Source organism: Adiantum capillus-veneris, chromosome 18 (assembly GCF_014529385.1).
Source record: "Adiantum capillus-veneris isolate H3 chromosome 18, ASM1452938v2, whole genome shotgun sequence".
Classification (NCBI taxonomy): Eukaryota; Viridiplantae; Streptophyta; class Polypodiopsida; order Polypodiales; family Pteridaceae; genus Adiantum; species Adiantum capillus-veneris.
The window spans coordinates 109,687,930-109,708,467 of record NC_140948.1 but is presented as its reverse complement, the minus strand read 5'-3'; positions in this window follow the sequence as shown (position 1 = coordinate 109,708,467).

Sequence of the window (20,538 nt, the reverse complement as noted above, 5' to 3'; positions counted from 1 at the left end):
TTCTCAAAGTAGATTGGAATGATTGTCCCACTACAGGAGGCGTTAGTAAAGGACACCCGGTCGAGAAGATTCATGCCCGGGAAGAAAATCAAAAGACCCTCTTCCGCAAAAGGGGTTACACATATTTGCCCAGAGATATCGCAGTCATTGAGTAGCTCGCAACCGAAGGCATGGATTTGGGAAGTCAAGGAGACACCCCAACCATGATGTGTGCTCGTATAGCAGAGCTAGAAAGGAATTTTGCATGGTACAAGACAAGATACGGGCTTGTAATCAAAGAAGAGATAGGCAATGCAGGTCCAAGCGATTCATTTGGAAATTCAAAATTTAGATTATGTGATCATTAGGAAGTGAATGGGGTCTAGGACGGCCTCTTTATTTGGAAGTTAACGGGGGTCAAACCTCTAGTATTTAGAAAGCAATCAAAGAACAGTTTCTGAATTCAAACAGGCAAAAAGGCTAATTTATTTGATTTTAAATTTCCTCCCCAAAATGAAATTCAAAATCTAGCGGACAAAACCATATCATGTAACATATCTATGGAAAGATTCATGCTACAAAGAAATTGAGAAAAATCTAATTGTCAACAGACTCGTCTCATGATCCAAGCATACAAACCTAAAACCATGTCAAATTTACAAATTCATCCATTGCAATCCCAAAAGAAGTGCAATCTTTGAAACCTTTGAAGGATTAATAATTGTGTATAGAACTCTGCAATGCTTTTCCTTGATTGTTGAGAAGCACTCTCTAATGCCAAGCAATCCAAGCAGCATTTCGATGGTTACCTTCCCATACATTTAGCATCTTATTTGACATGGATTTCAAATCTGGTCTCTCTACTAATTCCTTTTCAAACTCCTCATTGATTTCTTTCCTATTATCATCTCACTCTTTTTTTATATCATCTAAATATATAAAAAACAAGACTCATTCAAATAGACATCAAGAACAAGAATAATAAAGCAAATCCTTGGATGTATCCTTGTTGGGAAAATTCAGATTTCAAGCTAGTGAGATCATCCCAAAGACCTCTCACACAAGCATATGGAATGAGCCTACAAAAAGGTATCAAAGGACAAGAGAAATAGCTATACACTCTAGTATTTTGAAGAATACCTTGAATTTTTTTCATATAAAGTCTATCCTCTGCACCAATATCAATTGTCTGCTTGACCTCGGGCCTTGCAACATAAGGAACCACCTCCATGGAAATATTAGCTTCATTTGGAAGTAGGTCTCTCCATTTCATCTTCCTTAGGTGTAACTTATTGCTCTGTGCTGGAAATATTAAATGCAAGGACAAAGCTCACAATATCACTAGACCCCCTCTAACATGGTTGTTTAACTTTGATTTACCTCTGTTGCCAACTAATCATCCTCTAATAAAACAAAACTCTTAAATGTTTAGATTTATACATACATCTAATACAATTGAAAAAATTTAGCTCCACAATTGTTCAAAATTAAAATTTACTACTTGAAAATGTCCGTGTTGACTTGGGAAATTATAAACAGGATATCTTATTCATAAAAAACTCACTCTTGGCTATGGAGTGCAATCCAACCAAGAGCCATGCTTCAATGCTTAAGCTTGCCATCTTCTCCATCTTCATTACTATGATATTATGTATGCTAGCAAGAAGAGTATGATAAGTGAGGAACTAATTCTTTCTCCTAAAATGTTTCTTCTTCCTCTCCCCTACTAGCTCTCTCCACCTTCGAAGGTGTTTGAGGTCTTGGGACTGAGGCTTGGGATAGTTAAAGATTTGTTCAAGTTTATGTTATGCTTGTGATGCATAAGGCTTTCTACATTGTATCACCTAGGTCACAAGGAACACAAAGATTGTATTGTAACAAGTCTCTCTTAATGGGAGAAATCATAATACAAATGCCTATTGGAGGGGGGACTCGCTAAATCCGGTCCTCAACTGTTGTCATGCTCTCTTGGTCAACACAAGCCGCGTAGACAAGGGAACATTGGAGGGAAGAAGATTGCTAAATTAACTCATTCAAATCTTATTTATTATTATCAATGCAAATAGCTTTGGAAAGAATTTTTAAAGCCTAATATTTAAATTTCCCTAAAATACATTTATTCTAACACTATTTTTTATTTATAAGGAACTTCAAATAATAGAAACACAAGATCAAAGCATCAAGTCATGAAACTGTCAGTGTCGACACGAGCAGGTTCGAGCTAGTAGGAACATGACCTTACAGTCATGTCAAGAAAGCTAATAGACAGCTCATAAAGGAAATTTTCTATGATCAAAAGAATTTCTATTATTGAGTAAAATTTTTGACAAATCTTGAAGATTAATAAAGCTTCCTATGTTGACGCGGTGTGCTTCACTCAGAGTTTTTCAGCACTGCATTTTTTATGGTTACTGAGTGCACAACAATTTACCTTAATAGAATCATTATGGAGTGCAATGATAGCTTACAAGTATTGCTAGTTTTCCTCTAGGAGCAAGTGTAGGCTTAGGATTATGTTAATAGCTAAGTACAATTAGGCAACAATCCTCTCACTTACTCATGGATCATCTCATGAATTGCTTGAATGGTTTTCAAAGAAGAAGCGGTCCCTTTTAATAGGTGAAGGGAACCCCCAAGGGTTTACACAAGAAGAGAAGAGCCAGTGTGAACAGAAATAGGAAAAGTTTGAAATGGGATGTCCCAGCATGATGTGGCCAGACTGGGGTCCATTATTTTGATTATATCTCCTCAACAGTGGCTCCAAATAAAACAATTATGGGCCCCCAAGCTCTTCCTTCAACCTGGTTAGTTAGGTCCTCTCATGCAAGAACCAAGTATCTCATCTGTCAGAGTCTTAAAGGCATTGTGATTAGATCCACAACCCATTTATAGTGCACGGCTAGTGGATATGTAGGGTGCAATCCATCATGATGTCAAACATTTGAATACATTTGACAAGTTACACATGACTATACAAATTGAGATACATCTTTATACATACCCTTCCACCAATATTTTTCTTTCAACTTGGAGAAGGTTGCCCTCACACCCCTGTGTCCAGCCCATAGAATCTCATGAAACTCTTGCATGCGCTTTACTTGAGTCTCTTTTTTACATATAACCCATTGTGGTGTAGCACCCTTTTGTTTTGGATACTTCCACAAGTAACCATCCCTCAAAAAGTCACCCATATGCTTTCCTGCGTATCCTCCTGAATTCTTGTTCAGACCAATCATCCTGATTTGCTAGAGTACTTAATTAGCTTTCAATAAGAACCCAATCACCTTCATAAATCTCTTTCCATAATAATTCAAGTGGATTAGTCATGCAGACATTGTTACCTTTGACATGAGAGATAGAATAAAACTATGTGCCTACATCATCTCCCTCATCAATCATCTGTTACTCATCTTCATACCTTGCCCTTGATAGCATATCTGCCAATGTATTGTCTTTACCTACTATGTGCCTACATCATCTCCCTCATCAATCATCTGTTACTCACCTTCATACCTTGCCCTTGATAGCATATCTGCCAATGTATTGTCTTTACCTGCAATGTGATTAACCACATAATTTAAGGACTTAATGTATGCAATCCACTGCAAGATAGCAATGTGTGTGGCGATACTCAGCTTGTAATCATCCTAAGAAGTGGTAGACAATCTGTTTCTACAACCAGACATGCACCAATTAGGTACTCTTTCCCATTTTTCAAGGTTGTAACCATACCCCATAACTCTCTCTTTATTTGTGGATAGTTTCTTTGGCGAGCACTTAGTACCCTTGCTACAAATCTCACCACATACATGTGTCCTTCTTTGTCATCTTGCCCTATTTCCCATCCAATTCTTGTAGGATTGGTGTCTACTATCACAATTAATGGCATTTGACGTTCATAATCTATCATTCTCAAAGTTGATGCTAATTGGAACAACTCCTTTAGCTTTTTCATGACTTTTACATGTGCTTCTGTCCATTTAAACTTTTGATTCTTTCTAAGCAACTGATAAAGAGGATCAGCTACATGTGCATAATGTGGAATCCAAATAACATAAAAGAAACATTCTCCGAGAAACCTTCTAACCTCAGTGATGCTTGGCTACATATCTTGGATGAAGCGTAGAGCACCATTCTTCTTCAGAACTGTGAACCACTTTTTTGAGTATGGAGTACAAAAAGGCTCCAAAATCCCCATTTTGATCTTTTCATTCAATAGCTCTACTAACTTTGGCAAATGAACCTTTGGAACCGGAATAGGCCATAGATTCCAAGGCACATGAGGTATTGTAAAAATTACCATGGGAGCTACAATAGAAGGATCAACACATCCTAGCTCATGTGGCTCAAAAGCAAAATTCTTACCATGCTTTGAAAGAATTTCTCTGGATCACTTTGTCTCCTCATGTGTTAGAAACTCCTTGCAACCAATTTTCAACTCTTGAAAAGACTCTTTCGTGAAGGTGTGCCCAATATTTTTAGGATTGCTCAAACTTGGTTGCAAAGAAGCCTTCTCAATCTTTTTCGTATTGTTGGGTGGTAGGGGTGAAGCTACTAGTTTTACCTTCTTTGCTATACTGTTGTATTTAGTTTCAACATGGACTTCTCGGCCAACTATTTGCTCAAAACATTGGTTTTCTTTAAAGGCTTCTATGACTCGGTACATTTCCATAGAACATACTTCCACAACTTCATTTTCAAGATGCAAACTAGACTCCATTATAGCATCAAGCTCATGCATAGTATCTACAAAAGAAACTTGCACACACAAACCCAAAACATTTTCAGGAGGTTCTAGTAACCCACTCTATTTCATGCCTATTTGTACATCATGCCTCTCACATCTCTTCAAATCTTCAAGTTTTGTAAAACATACTGATATGTTCCTTGTTACCAAGGAGCCCATTAAGAAAGTTTGACTTATTTTTGGATCAGGTGAGACCATTTTTGTTTATGTACCACTACAATCTCGCTTTACAATGGTACTTGGCCAAAACCCATCATTTCCCTATGGTCATGAAACTCTTTGCTCACCTTTGGTAGAGGATGATCTCTGAGGCTGTCACCATTTCTTTCATGGTTTACACAAACTGGGAGAAATTGGACAGTGCGTTTACCATCTTTGTTGTATCCTGGCATATGTTGAACCATCATCCATCACCTTTGTTTCCATTCCAACACCCACAATGTAGGGTTGTCCAAGGATGAGATGATATGAAGATGTATCTTGTACAAAGAAGTTTCAGTCAATTTTTACATCACCTATTGTCACCTTTGCACCTAGACATGCTGCATACAATTCACTGGATGAATTGTTTGCCACTTTCACCATCCAATCATGATTTGTGTCCATCAGCCATTGAGAGTGGATTTTTTGAGATGAGGCTCAACTCAAGGCTCCCACCAGACAACCACTCCGTGAGACCCTACACACGCATATTTCTTAGGGGCACCACCCTCTTTTATGGAGAATGAAGGAAACCAAAACAAACCATATACAACACACACACACACACTGACACCTTCCTTATGTGCTTCAACACAAAATGCCCTTCAACCATTCAACACACTCCTTAAGCAATCCCTTTGAACACTGCACAAACTCACATGCAAAGATTGACCTTCACCATATTAGTGCTCATATACTTCTAAGAAAAGCAAGCACAAAGCCTCAAAGCTCAAAACACCATAATGCACAAATGACAACTCCTTTCCTTTCCCAAAAGAAGAGACTACTTACACACATAAGGCGGCATGCATAGAGAGCTCTTCTCCATCTATGCAGCCCCAAGACTTACTTACACACAACATAAGGAGAGAAGCCAAGAAAATAGACACCATGGTGCACAAAAAACTTTCTCAACAACCAAGCAACCCAATGAGCACAAAATATGAGAAGCTGCCAAGATGTGCTTACCAATTTTGCATGCGTTTAGAGCAAAAGTGTGACGACGACACCCCAATTGCAACGATTTGTTGATCAAACCATGAGATAGATCATTGAACTTGATATCCTTGCTCTCATATAGAATCTACAATCCTTATTTAGGGATGAGTATGGTAAGAGAAATATTTGCAAGAGAATGGTAGCAATAGCATATTGATTCTCTCTCTATGGTGCTGCTTATGATAGCGAGCTTAGGAAATGGATAGAGAGACAAGAAGAGAGAGAGATTAGGGCTTCCCTAACCTTAGAGGAGAATTTTTGCAGCAATGGTGTAGGTGTGTGTGTTTTTGTGCTTGCCAAAGGGCCTTTTTATAGCTATACAAGACCTTGGGTTAGGTTAAACTTGACTAGGGTAGGAATTAACCATAGCTAGGTTCCCTTTTGACCATTCCTTCAATTATGCAAATAAGGGAATTATTTTTTCATTAAAAATAGCCTTTTAGGTCGTGGAGGCTCCATAAGGGTTGATAATGTATGTGGGCCCCACCATGATGTCCCTCCAGTGGCTCCTACAGAGTGTCCCCATCCTGTTTGTTGTGTCTTTGGAAGCATCTTGAGCCGACCCCTCCACATGCAAGTGGTTTTTAACTCCCCATTGGTATTTTAGAATGTTGGAGAAGTCAAGAAAACTTTTCACCTTTGTGGTTTACCTGATTGTAACTTTGACTTGCAGTAACAGTGTCCGCAACACCTTGTTTTCACCATAACTTTCAGCCTGTAACTCAGAATTGGGTGCTGTAAAAGGCAAAGTTGACCTTCTCAAAGTGTTTAAGCTGATGTTGGAGTGTTCCTCAAGTATACCCACGAGCTAAGGCGTTCAAGATGCATCCAAAACACCTTTTGAACCAAGTCTCCTTGTAGGGGGGCCTTTAGCATGCATCCAAGGTGTAGCATGCTTTTTCAAAAGAGAATCCACCTTAAACAAATGAGATAGGCTCCAATAAAGTTTGATTTATTGGAGATATACATTATATTTAAGATTTGTTGACCAAAACAAGTAAATGATCCAAAACTTGGGTCACATAGTGGTGGGGAAGGGAAGGCCTACAAGGTTAACCCTACCCTTGAGAGAAGATGGGTAAGATAAGTGCCCATAAATTATTCATTTACAAGTTATGGGATATAGATAGCTATTTAAATTAGTAAAGGTAATTAGTTAAAAGAATATACAGTAAAAAACTAGGAGAGTAGAATTAAGTTTACTATTTACATTTAGCATGAAGAGAGAAATATGATGTAAATGCATAAAGATCTAAGAAGGGTAAGGTGTTTGTATGGAAAAAAGTTATTACGGAAAGAGAGAATGAACACTAGGTTAAAAATTTGATAAAAAATATATACATTTGAGTAGAAATGTAGTGCAAATGCACGGTTACCATTTAACGCTACTCATATTAGCCCTCCCCCTTCCTCTAGGATCATTCATGCTCCTAGATGAAACAAACGAGTTTTTTTTTTTCTTCTTTTTTTTTTTTTTTCTTTTCTTTCTTTTTTTCTTTTTTTATTCTTTTTCTTTTTTTCTTTTTTTTTCTTTTTTTTCTTTTTTTCTAAAAAAAGGAGGAGTGATATACACTCTTTTACTCCATTAGACCTGCTTTTCATTACCTCAATCCCATAAATCGGAGATGGGAGGGCTGCCTTGGGTATGTTGAGATTCCAAGGCTTGTTCTTCTTTGCACATCAAAGCTTTAAAAATAGGTGGAGCATTTGCCAAGCCGAAGGGAGCCATGCCAATTTGGAGCTTAGACGATGTAGGTAGATGACTTCCTATCAACGGATTGATACGTTGAAAGTCGGGCTTTAATCTCCATCCATTGACTCTGGTCTTGTGGAGTTTTCCTGATAAATCTGCTAATCTGTAACTACCATTCCCAAAATTTGTTTTTATCATGAAAGGTCCCTCCCATCTTTGCAAAAACTTTTTGTGAAGTCGAGTATCAAGTCGGTTATCATAGTGAAGAACCAACATACCTTCCTTCAATCCTTTCCCCTTGAGCTTCTTGTTTGATTTTGTCCCTTTGGCTTGTGGCTTGGGCAATGTAATAGTCGATGGACTCTTCTCTATCAAGCTCAAGTCGTTGAAGATCTAAAATTCTTTCCTGCAAAGCTTCTTTTGGCCTCTTTGCTCCCCGTGAGAGAATGCGTAGGCTTGCAATCTCCACCTCAATAGGAAGGAGTGCCTCCTGTCCATATACCAAATGAAAAGGAGTAAATTGAGTGGATACCTTGAAAGATGTTCTGTATGCCCATAGAGCTGCGGGCAAATGATGATCCCAGTTGTTTGGTCGATCTGCAACCTGCTTAGAAATGATCTTACATATCATTCCATTCACCTTTTCAACCAAACCCATGGCACTGAGGGTAGTAAGGTGTAGAATGCAAATGTTTGACTTTTAACTTCGTCAAAAGATTATCTAGGAGCTCTGCTCTAAACCCTGGACCACAATCTGACAAAATCTCTAGTGGTGTGCCAAATCTACTACATATGTGATCAAAGATAAATTTTGATACCTCCTCGGCTGTAATTCGTGTTGTACTTGCTGCCTCCGCCCATCGTGTCATGTAATCTACTCCCACAATGATGAAGACCTTCCCGGTAGATGTGCGAGGTAAGGGGCCTATTGCATCCACACCCCACTTCTCAAAAGGACCATACGAAATTATTGGAACCCGAGGTTCATAAGTGAGTCGTCGATTTCCAGCAATCTGACAACCTTTGCATGACTTACACCAATGCTGGACATCACGGTGTAGACTTGGCCAAACAAACCCTGCTTGCAAAATCTTCCTGTTTGTAATATCATGAGAAAAATGACCCCCACAGACATCATCATGGCATGAAAAGAGGATTCTCTCTATTTCTTGAACAGAGGGCACCCTTCTTAGCAGCAAATCTTTCCCTTTATGATACAGATCATCTCCTATGAGTTGGTAAGGAGTTGCCTTTTTTACCAATCTATGCCTTTGCACTTTATCCAAGTGTTTAGGGCACTCACCAGTTTGGAGGAAAAATATGATGTCCTTCAATTCCTCTTGGCCTTGGTACTTTGGTTCGTAGAGCTTCACACCTCCCACCATGATCTGAAGTTTCTCATTGGCGAGATAATCTGCTTCCTTGTTGAGGGTTCTCACAACATGCTGTACCTGTGTAGCTTCAAAGTTCTTTATCAAAGCCTTCACCTGTCTAAGCCACTCCACTAGAGTAGGGTTCTTGTACTTCCATATCCCTTGGATTTTCCTAATAACTAGTAAGGAATCACCTCTTATTATAAGTCTTTCGATGCCAAGTTTTCTACATTCTTCAAGCCCCAACTTTAAGGTGACATACTCAGCCTCATTATTAGAATGAACATTTTCCAAGGTGATACCTTTCTTAACAAGAACTTCCCTTTGTGGACTTAGAATAAGAACCCCCCCTGCTGCCTGATCGTGTTGTCGTCGGTAAGCTCCATCAAAGCACAAAATGTGTGCATTGTCCATCTCCTCCTCATTATTTTGTGGTGTAGCTTTGTCTCCTGCCTTTGGTGACTCTTTCCTTTCTCTCACTTTGTATGTGAGAATGTCTGCAAGACCTGCCCTTGTGCTATCTTCCACAAGAAAAGTGTATTCGAACTCTTGAAGTTCTAGAACCCATTTGGCTATCCTAGATGAGAGGCTCATGTGTTGCACAACATATAGTAAATTGTTTTCCATGGTGAGAATGACAAATGGTGCAGGTAAGAGATATGATCGGAACTTTCTTACCGCAAACATAATTGTGAATACCACCTTCTCCATATCGGTGTAGCCCTTCTCTGCAACGGTCATGACTTTGCTTGCAAAGTATATTGGCCTCATGTAGCATGTTTTTGGGTCTTCCTGCATGAGAACTACACCGATGGCCTCCATTCCTACACTTGGCGTGATGTAATATGTATCCTTTGGATTTGGTGGCATTATTGTTGGAAGAGAGTTGAGAATACCCTTTGCTTCAGTAAAGCATAATTCGTGTTCCTCTCTCCATTCAAATGTGGGTTTGTTTGCTAGCTTGTGCAAAGGTGCAATAGCTTCCGCCTAGAAGGTGAATGAAACGAGACATGTACCTTACTTTGTGGTTGAAAGTCATGAGCTCCTTAGTTGTCGTTGGTGGTTGTAGTGACAAGAGAGCATTTACTTTTGATGGATCCACTTGAATTCCTTGCAAAGAAACCACATGACCTAGCAATACCACTCGTGACTCTGCAATGTGACACTTCTCAGGATTAAGCTGTCCCCCAAATTGATGAAGCCTCCTAAGCCCCTCCTCAACTTTTTGGCAATGAAGTCTTTGGCTACTATAGATACAGAAGTCATCCATAAAAACCCTAATTGACTTTCCAAAGAAGGGCTGAAAGACAAGAGTTGTAAACCTTATAAAGGTACTAGGAGCATTTGTGAGCCCAAATGGCATCACTCTATAGGCAAAGCAACCCCAAGGTGTGATGAAAGTGGTTTTTAACTGATCTTCTTCTGCTATTCTAATTTGAAAATACCCTGAATACCCATCACACACTGTGTAACATTCATAGCCAGCTACTTCGTTTAAGATTTCATCTTGGAAAGGAAGAGGAAAATAATCCCTCTTTGTCGCAGCATTGAGCGGTTTGTAGTCAACACAGACCCTCCATTTTCCGTTCTTTTTAGGGGTTACTACAATTGGGGACACCCACTCAGAGTTAGACACAGGGTAAATGAAACCAGCTTTGAGGAGTCGGTTAACCTCTGTCAAAAGTGCCTCTTGTTGTATTTTTCCTAGGCGCCTTAGCTTTTGAGCCACAGGTTTAGTACCTGGTTTTAATTCTATGCCATGCTCTATAACATCCACACCTCTAATTTGTGAGTAATCAGTGATAAACAAATTGGGATACCTCTTGAGTATATCGATGTAGGACCGCTTCTCCTCAGGGGTAAGATCTTTTGCAAGCATCCTCTCAAAGTCTTCAAAGTGCTTGTGGTCACCTTTGTCATCCTTTGTTTGCTCCTTTGTTGGGTCAACCTCTATTGATGGAGTTTTTGATGTGTTGAAGATGATTCCCATTACCTCCAAAGATGATTCTTCTTTGCTATTGGATGCAGTGGTTGAACTTTCCTCGTCGCTTGAGCCAAAACTCTCTTCACTTTCTTCATCAACCGTGGTCTCATAGTTGATGTCGAGCTGCTTTCCTTCATGCCAATCGTATACTACATGTTGCCCCTTTTTGAGAATCAATTGTCCTCGTCCCCATTTTTGATCTGCATTCACAGCAATGAGCCAAGGCCTCCCTAGGATGATGGGATAGCCCTCCCCCTTGGCTGGCATAACATACATGTCCACACGTGCATCTATATTACATACAGAAACTTTTAAATTCTCTATGATCCCTAGGCACTTCACACTTGCATTGTTGGCCAGCCTAGCTTGACAATTAGAGGATTTAGTGATTTCAAGCCCTAGTCTATTCATGGCTCTTTCCGTGATTACACACATTTGTGCTCCACCATCAACATACACATTGGATACCTTCCTACCCCTTACATAAGCATCTACAATAGGTTCCACATCTTGTTGTGGCTTTGAAGTCAATGCCTTTACTGTCACCTTTTCTTTCTTTCTTTGGAGTCTTGTGCTTACAAGTTTGGACCAGTGCTTTCTCACCTTGGGTGAAAGATGTAGGAGTTGAGGCCAAGAAATATTGGGCTTTTGAGTTTGCAGATCTTCTAAGATGTTGTAGGGTTCCATATTCTTTCCTAATGGAAAATCTTTGATGCTGATCTCCCTTCGCCTTGACCTCTGCTTCTTGCCTCCTTCCTCCTTCTTTGACTTTTTCTTCCTCTCCTTCCTTGCAGGTTCTGACTCTTCATTCCTTGTGTCTTCATCCTTGTTGTGTGCTCTTGTGCGCTTTTCTATTGGCATAACATCAAAATGTATAGGGATCACCTCTATCTCCTCTTCCAGCTTTATGACGTTTACTCCTCTCTCTTCCTCCACTGGTGCGACAAGAGGGATGTTTGCCACTGGAGGTGGTGGTGGTCGACGAAGAATTTGCGGGGCTTGAGCATGCTCTTGTTGCACCATGAGCGGAGGGGGTCTAGGAGGGTATATGTCCCCTGGAATCCTTCGAGGGTGAGGGAAATTATACATGCCATGACCAAACTCGTTGCAATTCCAGCATCTCAAATCTTGTGCTTGACGTCGTTGATTGTGATTCCCTTCTCTTGGTTTTCGTTGTTGGGGTAGGCCTTGCACTAGATTCAAGGTGAGACTCTCTAGTTGTTGAGTTAATCTTTGCAAGATCTCTTGTTGTGATCCTTCCCCTATTTGTGAAGTTTGGGCAAGAGAGCCCCTAACTTGTGCTCCCATGCTTGGTGAAGAATCCCTCTCAATGACTTCATTTAGGTCCCTTGTTCTATGTGCTTGAAAATTTAACTTCTTGAATTTGACCATGGCCACCTCACGTGCTTCCTCAAATGTTGATGGGAATTTTAACTCTACCTTGGTCTTCAAAATTGGATACAAGCTAGCCATGAACCTATCTTTCTTTAGAAATTTTGGTGCACCACCTTGGTTTTGTAAGGTAGCCTCCCATCTATCCCATAGGTTAAGGAAAACGGCCTCATAAGATGGGTAGTCTTCAAGGAATACCTGTTTATGTTGAAGTAGACACTTCCAAAGACCCTCTGGAGCATCTCCTTGCCCAAATTTGGCAAGAAAAATTGCACGTAGCCTCTCCCAATTGGTTTTGTTTTGAGGTTGCAAGGCCTCGTACCATGCCTTAGCCTCCCCTTTGAGAACGAGTGGAAAAGCACGCAGCTTTACCTCTTCTTGATCTCTCCCAGAGATGAGGTGTGCCATCTCCAAATTATCCAGAAATTCTTGTGCATCCTCACCATTTTTAGAATGAAAGGTAGGAAAAGTGCTTGACATTTTTACAATACAAGGAGACTTGTGTACCACAAAGTTTTGACTACGATGAGTGATCACATCAAAATGAAAATATATACATCAAGTGTTAGTTCACAATTTATCATAGGCAAAATAAAAGAGCTGATTGAGGCATTAATTTCATTAAGGCGAGTGGGTCCAAAAATTCTCCTAATGGTTGCTTGAAATCTAAATTTTGTAGAAATTATGATGTGCACGGATTGACGAGCTATGGGTGTAAAAGGAGAAGCAGCTCCAGGTTGGTTCATGTGACAATGTGTTCTCCTTTTTCTTTCTCTTGGAAAAAGTTTCCTTTGAGTGGATCGCTATCTAAGCGCCTCTTGTCCCTGCCTCAAAAAAAAATAAAAACATGGACATCAAATGAATCATCATAATTAATGAATGGAAGACTGATGGTATTTGGAGATGCCAAGATTTCACCAAGTCTTTCTGCTCCAAACATAAAAACAATGCGTTGTTGGTAAAAAAAATTGTGATCTACACAAATGTTAATTCTGATGCGTTGTGAAAAATGAAAAGCATATGGTGCAACTCTATTGTTCATGAGGAGAATAGAAGGCAACTAGGAAAGTTCCTCCGTGGGGGCACCACTGTTATGAGAGCGAATTTTTTGAGATAAGGCTCAACTCAAGGCTCCCACCAGACAACCACTCCGTGAGACCCTACACACGCATATTTCTTAGGGGCACCACCCTCTTTTATGGAGAAAGAAGGAAACCAAAACAAACCATATACAACACACACACACACACTCACACCTTCCTTATGTGCTTCAACACAAAATGCCCTTCAACCATTCAACACACTCCTTAAGAAATCCCTTTGAACACTGCACAAACTCACATGCAAAGATTGACCTTTACCATATTAGTGCTCATATACTTCTAAGAAAAGAAAGCACAAAGCCTCAAAGCTCAAAACACCATAATGCACAAATGCTTGACAACTCCTTTCCTTTCCCAAAAGAAGAGACTACTTACACACATAAGGCGGCATGCATAGAGAGCTCTTCTCCATCTATGCAGCCCCAAGACTTACTTACACACAACATAAGGAGAGAAGCCAAGCAAATAGACACCATGGTGCACAAGAAACTTTCTCAACAACCAAGCAACCCAATGAGCACAAAATATGAGAAGCTGCCAAGATGTGCTTACCAATTTTGCATGCGTTTAGAGCAAAAGTGTGACGACGACACCCCAATTGCAACGATTTGTTGATCAAACCATGAGATAGATCATTGAACTTGATATCCTTGCTCTCATATAGAATCTACAATCCTTATTTAGGGATGAGTATGGTAAGAGAAATATTTGCAAGAGAATGGTAGCAATAGCATATTGATGCTCTCTCTATGGTGCCGCTTATGATAGCGAGCTTAGGAAATGGATAGGGAGACAAGAGGAGAGAGAGATTAGGGCTTCCCTAACCTTAGAGGAGCTTATTTGCAGCAATGGAGTAGGTGTGTGTGTTTTTGTGCTTGCCAAAGGGCCTTTTTATAGCTGTACAAGACATTGGGTTAGGTTAAACTTGACTAGGGTAGGAATTAACCATAGTTAGGTTCCCTTTTGACCATTCCTTCAATTATGCAAATAAGGGACTTATTTTTTCATTAAAAATAGCCTTTTAGGTCGTGGAGGCTCCATAAGGGTTGATAATGTATGTGGGCCCCACCATGATGTCCCTCCAGTGGCTCCTACAGAGTGTCCCCATCCTATTTGTTGTGTCTTTGGAAGCATCTTGAGCCGACCCCTCCACATGCAAGTGGTTTTTAACTCCCCATTGGTATTTTAGAATGTTGGAGAAGTCAAGAAAACTTATCACCTTTGTGGTTTACCTGATTGTAACTTTGACTTGTAGTAACAGTGTCCGCAGCACCTTGCTTTCACCATAACTTTCAGCCTGTAACTCAGAATTGGGTGCTGTAAAAGGCAAAGTTGACATTCTCAAAGTGTTTAAGCTGATGTTGGAGTGTTCCTCAAGTATACCCATGAGCTAAGGCGTTCAAGATGCATTCAAAACACCTTTTGAACCAAGTCTCCTTGTGGGGGGCCCTTTAGCATGCATCCAAGGTGTAGCATGCTTTTTCAAAAGAGAATCCACCTTAAACAAATGAGGTAGGCTCCAATAAAGTTTGATTTATTGGAGATATACATTATATTTAAGATTTGTTGACCAACACAAGTAAATGATCCAAAACTTGGGTCACATAGTGGTGGGGAAGGGAAGGCCTACAAGGTTAACCCTACCCTTGAGAGAAGATGGGTAAGATAAGTGCCTATAAATTATTCATTTACAAGTTATGGGATATAGATAGCTATTTAAATTAGTAGAGGTAGTTAGTTAAAAGAATATACAGTAAAAAACTAGGAGAGTAGAATTAAGTTTACTATTTACATTTAGCATGAAGAGAGAAATATGATGTAAATGCATAAAGATCTAAGAATGGTAAGGTGTTTGTATGGATAAAGGTTATTACGGAAAGAGAGAATGAACACTAGGTTAAAACTTTGATGAAAAATATATACATTTGAGTAGAAATGTAGTGCAAATGCACGGTTACCATTTAACGCTACTCACCATTTACACTTGTTGTAGAGAATCTTTGACATTATGTTTATTTCTGAACCATGGTGAATCAAGGCAACAAATGGCTCTTCAAGATCACCTACCTTTACCAAAGTTTTTGTAGTAGCCCTTTCCCAGTGACTTCGTGAATAGTAGCTCCTAGGAATAGCTTCAACTTCTTCATCATCATTTGAGAAATGCACTTGCTTCATTGTCCCACTAAATTGGTAGCATCCCACCACACCTCCATCATCCTCTTTATCTCGCAACTGCATCCCTTGTGTCTTCAAGATTTCTCCGTCAACCTGTGGATGAGCAACCTCATCAAGAGTTTTCCTCTTTCTCTAGATGATGTCAATGATCTCCTTATGAAATTCACGCTTTGCAATGCCAAGGACTTCTCCTAGAGTGAACTCAATCTTGCTATTCAAAATCCTATCCTCCAAGCCTTTCTTTAAATTTGTAGCAACCTCAATATCTGATTGTAGTTTATAAGTTGGGAATTTTTTCTTACCTTTTGTTGTCTCTTTCTTCTTTCTTATTGAAGACTCCTCCAGGAGTACTTCATGTGGAGATGCTCCTTGTGTTGTGTTTGTTTGGGAAGGCATTAAGTCACTTCTTCCACCACTTTTTGAAGCTCTTTTTGATGGTCCTTTGTCAGCATTCTCATGTTTGCGCTTCTCTTCTACGATAGCCTCATTTTGTTGGCATTATTTAATGTAGGCATGCACTGACAATGGGTCCATTGGATCATTCCATCCTATTTCTAGATGTATGCAATCACCTGCTTCATGAAGAATCTCTTTTGTAAGATTTCCCTTTTTATCTAATTGCATGACATTTGGCCAAATTTGACCATGATGGTCACTCACCTCTTCATCACTAAGATATATGCTCAATTTTTACTCCATAAGTAGCTGCCTCCACTGAAGAGGTGGCATGGTTAGTTGCCATATCTTCAACTAAGGTTTTCATTCCCCCCTTCCCAAAGTTAGTTCTCAAGGGTATACCTCTCTCTCTTAAGTGGATTTTACCATCCTTAAAAAATTCAATATCTTTTATCAAAGCATCACTGAAACTATCACAGTCTCTTCTTACATGGTCTGTACTATCACACCAAATACATTTATTAACAAACCCTTCTTTGGGTTTTTTTCTTTGCCTAGGAAGTGGGCTTGATGGTTTTTTCTTCAAGCTTTGCAAGATTCACCTTCAAGTCATGCATTTTCTTCACAAGCTCATCTAGCATAGACTCATCAAACTTAGGAGCTATAAAAGTAGGCTTTACCATTTTGTCAAAATTTGAGGTGGAAGGACTTGTAGTGTTTACTACCATCTTGTCCCTTCTTCTTTGTCGTTTGGCAAGCAGTGAGACAGCACCTTCAACTTCATTCTAGTCGGTCTTTAGTCTCCTTTCTACCTATAGCTTGTAAGAAAAGATATGTCTTCTTTGCATCTAGTGTGGCCCTTTCTATCTTGGTGGGTTGTGCAAAGGGCCGCTCAAATTTTTCTAAGTAGCTCTATTATTGATAGTCCTTTCTTTGGCTTGACTACCCATTCTAAGAATGTCCTTTTGGTCACTCTCTCTGAGTCCTCAATGAAATAATCCTCCTTTAAAGCTACTTTGAGTTCTTCCCAGTTTCTCCCATGCCCATCTTTAATTACCCTAGCATGCTCCCTAATTTTTGGAGCAATAACTAGCTCAATGCTTTGAATCATCTCAGCTTCTGAAACGCAATGTAGCTCCATCTTCTTCACATACTCGCGTAAGTAATTGGTTACATCTTTGCGATTGAACCGATCCATTATGCTGACGATCGCTTGTATGGCCTTGGTTGTTGAAATCTCCCTTCTTTTAGCGGCATGTTGTTATTGCATGAACATTGCAAATGCTTGAAATTTTTGCATTGTTGCTGGGTCAAAATGCATACCCTGTTGCTCAACATGATCACCCATGGTTACCCAAAAACTCTCACCCTAGTAGATTCACGTCGGGCTCACCTAAAAAATGGCAAGAAATTTGCGATCTTTCTAGGAAATCATTGAGCTTTTGGCTGTGAGAGTTTGTGAGAGAACTGTAAAAAACTATACGAAGGAGCTAAACCATAGATTCCATGAAGTCTAGGGTCTAGAAGTAAGTGAAATCAAAGAAGACCCACTCTTTCTCTCTTGCACTCACACACACAAAGAAAGAACACAAAAGAGAATATCAAAACAACACAAAGATTAAAACATGAAGGCTATGGTCATATCGTATCATGGGTAATATGAAAGGGTTAATAGACGAGTTAATGGCGTTCAATATTTGCAAAAGAAAAAAGCTACGAATTGTTCTTTGAAATTGTAGTTTTGTGCTTACCATAATATATATGTTTTCTCTAGTGATTGGGATTAATTGTATGTACGAATCCTCTTGGTTCATAGTAGCAAGATAACTACACTTACGTCATAGTATGATGGGATCGGATGAAATAAGTATTTCATTGAGCCTTTCTGGGCCAAAGAGAAACACTATACATTGTTGAAAGTGTATTTTACTGCTAATCCATACGTTAATTCTAATAGATCGTGCAGAGTGGAAGCAGTAAAACTTCACATCATTTGGATTATTCATCTAGGATAGTGTGTGAGAAATGTAGATATGAGAGAAGTGAAGAGATGAGAAGTTTCCCTCCCAAGCCCTATTCTTGCCCGTAGGCAATAAGGATACTACAGGGAGGGATGTACCTGTAGCAAGGAAAACATATAATTTATAGAGAGAATGAATTTCTAGAGTGAGAGAGATAGGTTTGGTTAGAGAGGGAGGTGAAATTAGAGATATATGTTGGATTAGAGATATAAGGTTAGATAAGAGATGAAAAAGAAAACAACAAGAAACCAACAAAATATCAAAATAAAACACATCTTACTTGACAAACTCTCCGGGAGTTGTTCACCATTATGTGGAGAGATAAGAGAGGATACTTCAACTTTGATTGATGCACCAAGTTCAAGACCTTATTTGATTATAGTTGATCTTCCAAGGATAGCTTACAAGTATGGTTAGTTTTCCACTCGGAGCAAGTGTAAGCTCAGGCTTATGTTAATGGCTAAGTATAATTAGGCCACAATCCTCTCACTCACTCATGGATCATCTCGTGAATTTCTTGAATGGTTTTCAAGGAAGAAGAGGTCCCCTTTTATAGGTGAAGGGAACCCCCAAGGGTTTATACAAGAAGAGAAGAGCCAGTGTGAATAGAAACAGGAAAAGTTTGAAATGAGTTGTCCTAGCATGATGTGGGCAGACTAGGGTCCAATAATTTGATCATATCTCCTCAACCGTGACTCCAAATAAAAAAGTAAAAATATGGACACAAAATTAATCTCATAAGATACGACTCCCATTTTATATATTTTTTCCAATTTGGATTGGAACCTTGTATTCAAAAATCATCAAAATAGGGTACAGTTTTGGCAGCAAAAGTCTTCTTGTGGTCCCCTTAGCCTAGACTTTCATTTGATTCCAATGGACACCACATGCAGCATGAAAGCATGACATTGCTACTTGACAATGTTTTGTAATCATGCTTGCAATAATGCATTAAAATAGGTGTATCTTTGAAAATTGTGCCACTTAGTGTCCCACTAGTATTTGACTCATTCTTAGCAGTTATTTAAAAGAAATATAGGAAATATAAGAAAAATATAAAACATACATAGAATATATATAAATTGGAAGTTACCCTAGATATAGGATCTAGCTAGGGTGTGAGATAATAATGAGATAGTAGAAAGAAAGAATCAATGCTTTTTGCCCTAAGTTAAAGAGGCGGAGCTATTGACGCTTTTCCCGTAGTACTTTTTGACGGTAAAGTAAGAATATGTTACCCTTGAGTTAAATAATACGATCAGATAGAAAGCTTATTATTATACTTAGATATGCATATGTATATTGTAGGAAATATTATAATGTATCTAAAAAGTTGCAAGATAGATCTTGTAGCATGCATTCCCACTATGTACGTGTCACATCACGACACTGTCTAGTCAATGGCCACCATGGCTTAGTTCCTTTAGCTGACTTCTTTCTAATCATAGCGATGATTTTTTTGTATTTATCTGGAAAACCCTCTAAGCATCTTTTGTGTTCAGCTTTACAGATATTAGAACAATTCACCAATCCCAAAAATGTGTGGTAATAACAGGTGCATGAGTATTCATGCTACAAAGAAATTGAGATAACAACTATCTATAGACTCATCTCATGATCCAATCATGTCACCATGTCAAATTTCCAAATTCATCCATTGCAATCCTGAAAGGAGTGCAATCTCTGAAACCTTTGAAGGATCAATAATTGTGCATAGAACCTACAATGCTTCTCCTTGATTGTTGAGAAGTGCTCTCTAATGGCAACAATCCAAGCAGCAGTATGGTGGCTGCCTTCCCATACATATAGCATCTTATATTTGACATTGATTTAAAATCTGGTCTCTCTGCTAATTCCTTTCAAAATCCTCATTGATTTCTTTCCAATGATCATCCCACTCTTTTTTTATATCATCTAAAAATATTAAAGCCAAGACTCACGCAAATAGACATCAAGAATAAGAACAATCAAGCTAATCAAATCAAAGCATATCATCAAGAATAATAACAATCAAGCTAATCAAATCAAAGCATATCTATGACATTAGTCTCGTCATTCTAACGTGTCCATATAGAGACAATAAATTCTTCTTTCTATTGCATGTATTTCTGTGGAGAAAATTCAAATTTCAAGCCAATAACATCATCCCAAAGACCTCTCTCACGAGCATATGGAATGAGCCTACAAAGAGGTATCAAAGGACAAGAGAAATAGCTATGCACTCTAGTATCCTTTTTGAGCCTTTTGGCTTCTTTTAATAGACTTGTCTCAACTTGCTTGACCAAAATTAACTTGGATGCTACAATTAGCTCAAAACTATGCACAGTACTAGTCAACCTTCAAAAATCAAATGTGTAACATGTTTATATTTCACATCTGAGGACAGATTCTTGATCATGAAGTCCTCCTCTCCAAGAGAACATAAAAAATCATACTTTACTTTTGAAGTTCACTTTTTGCTTTTTATAAATACCT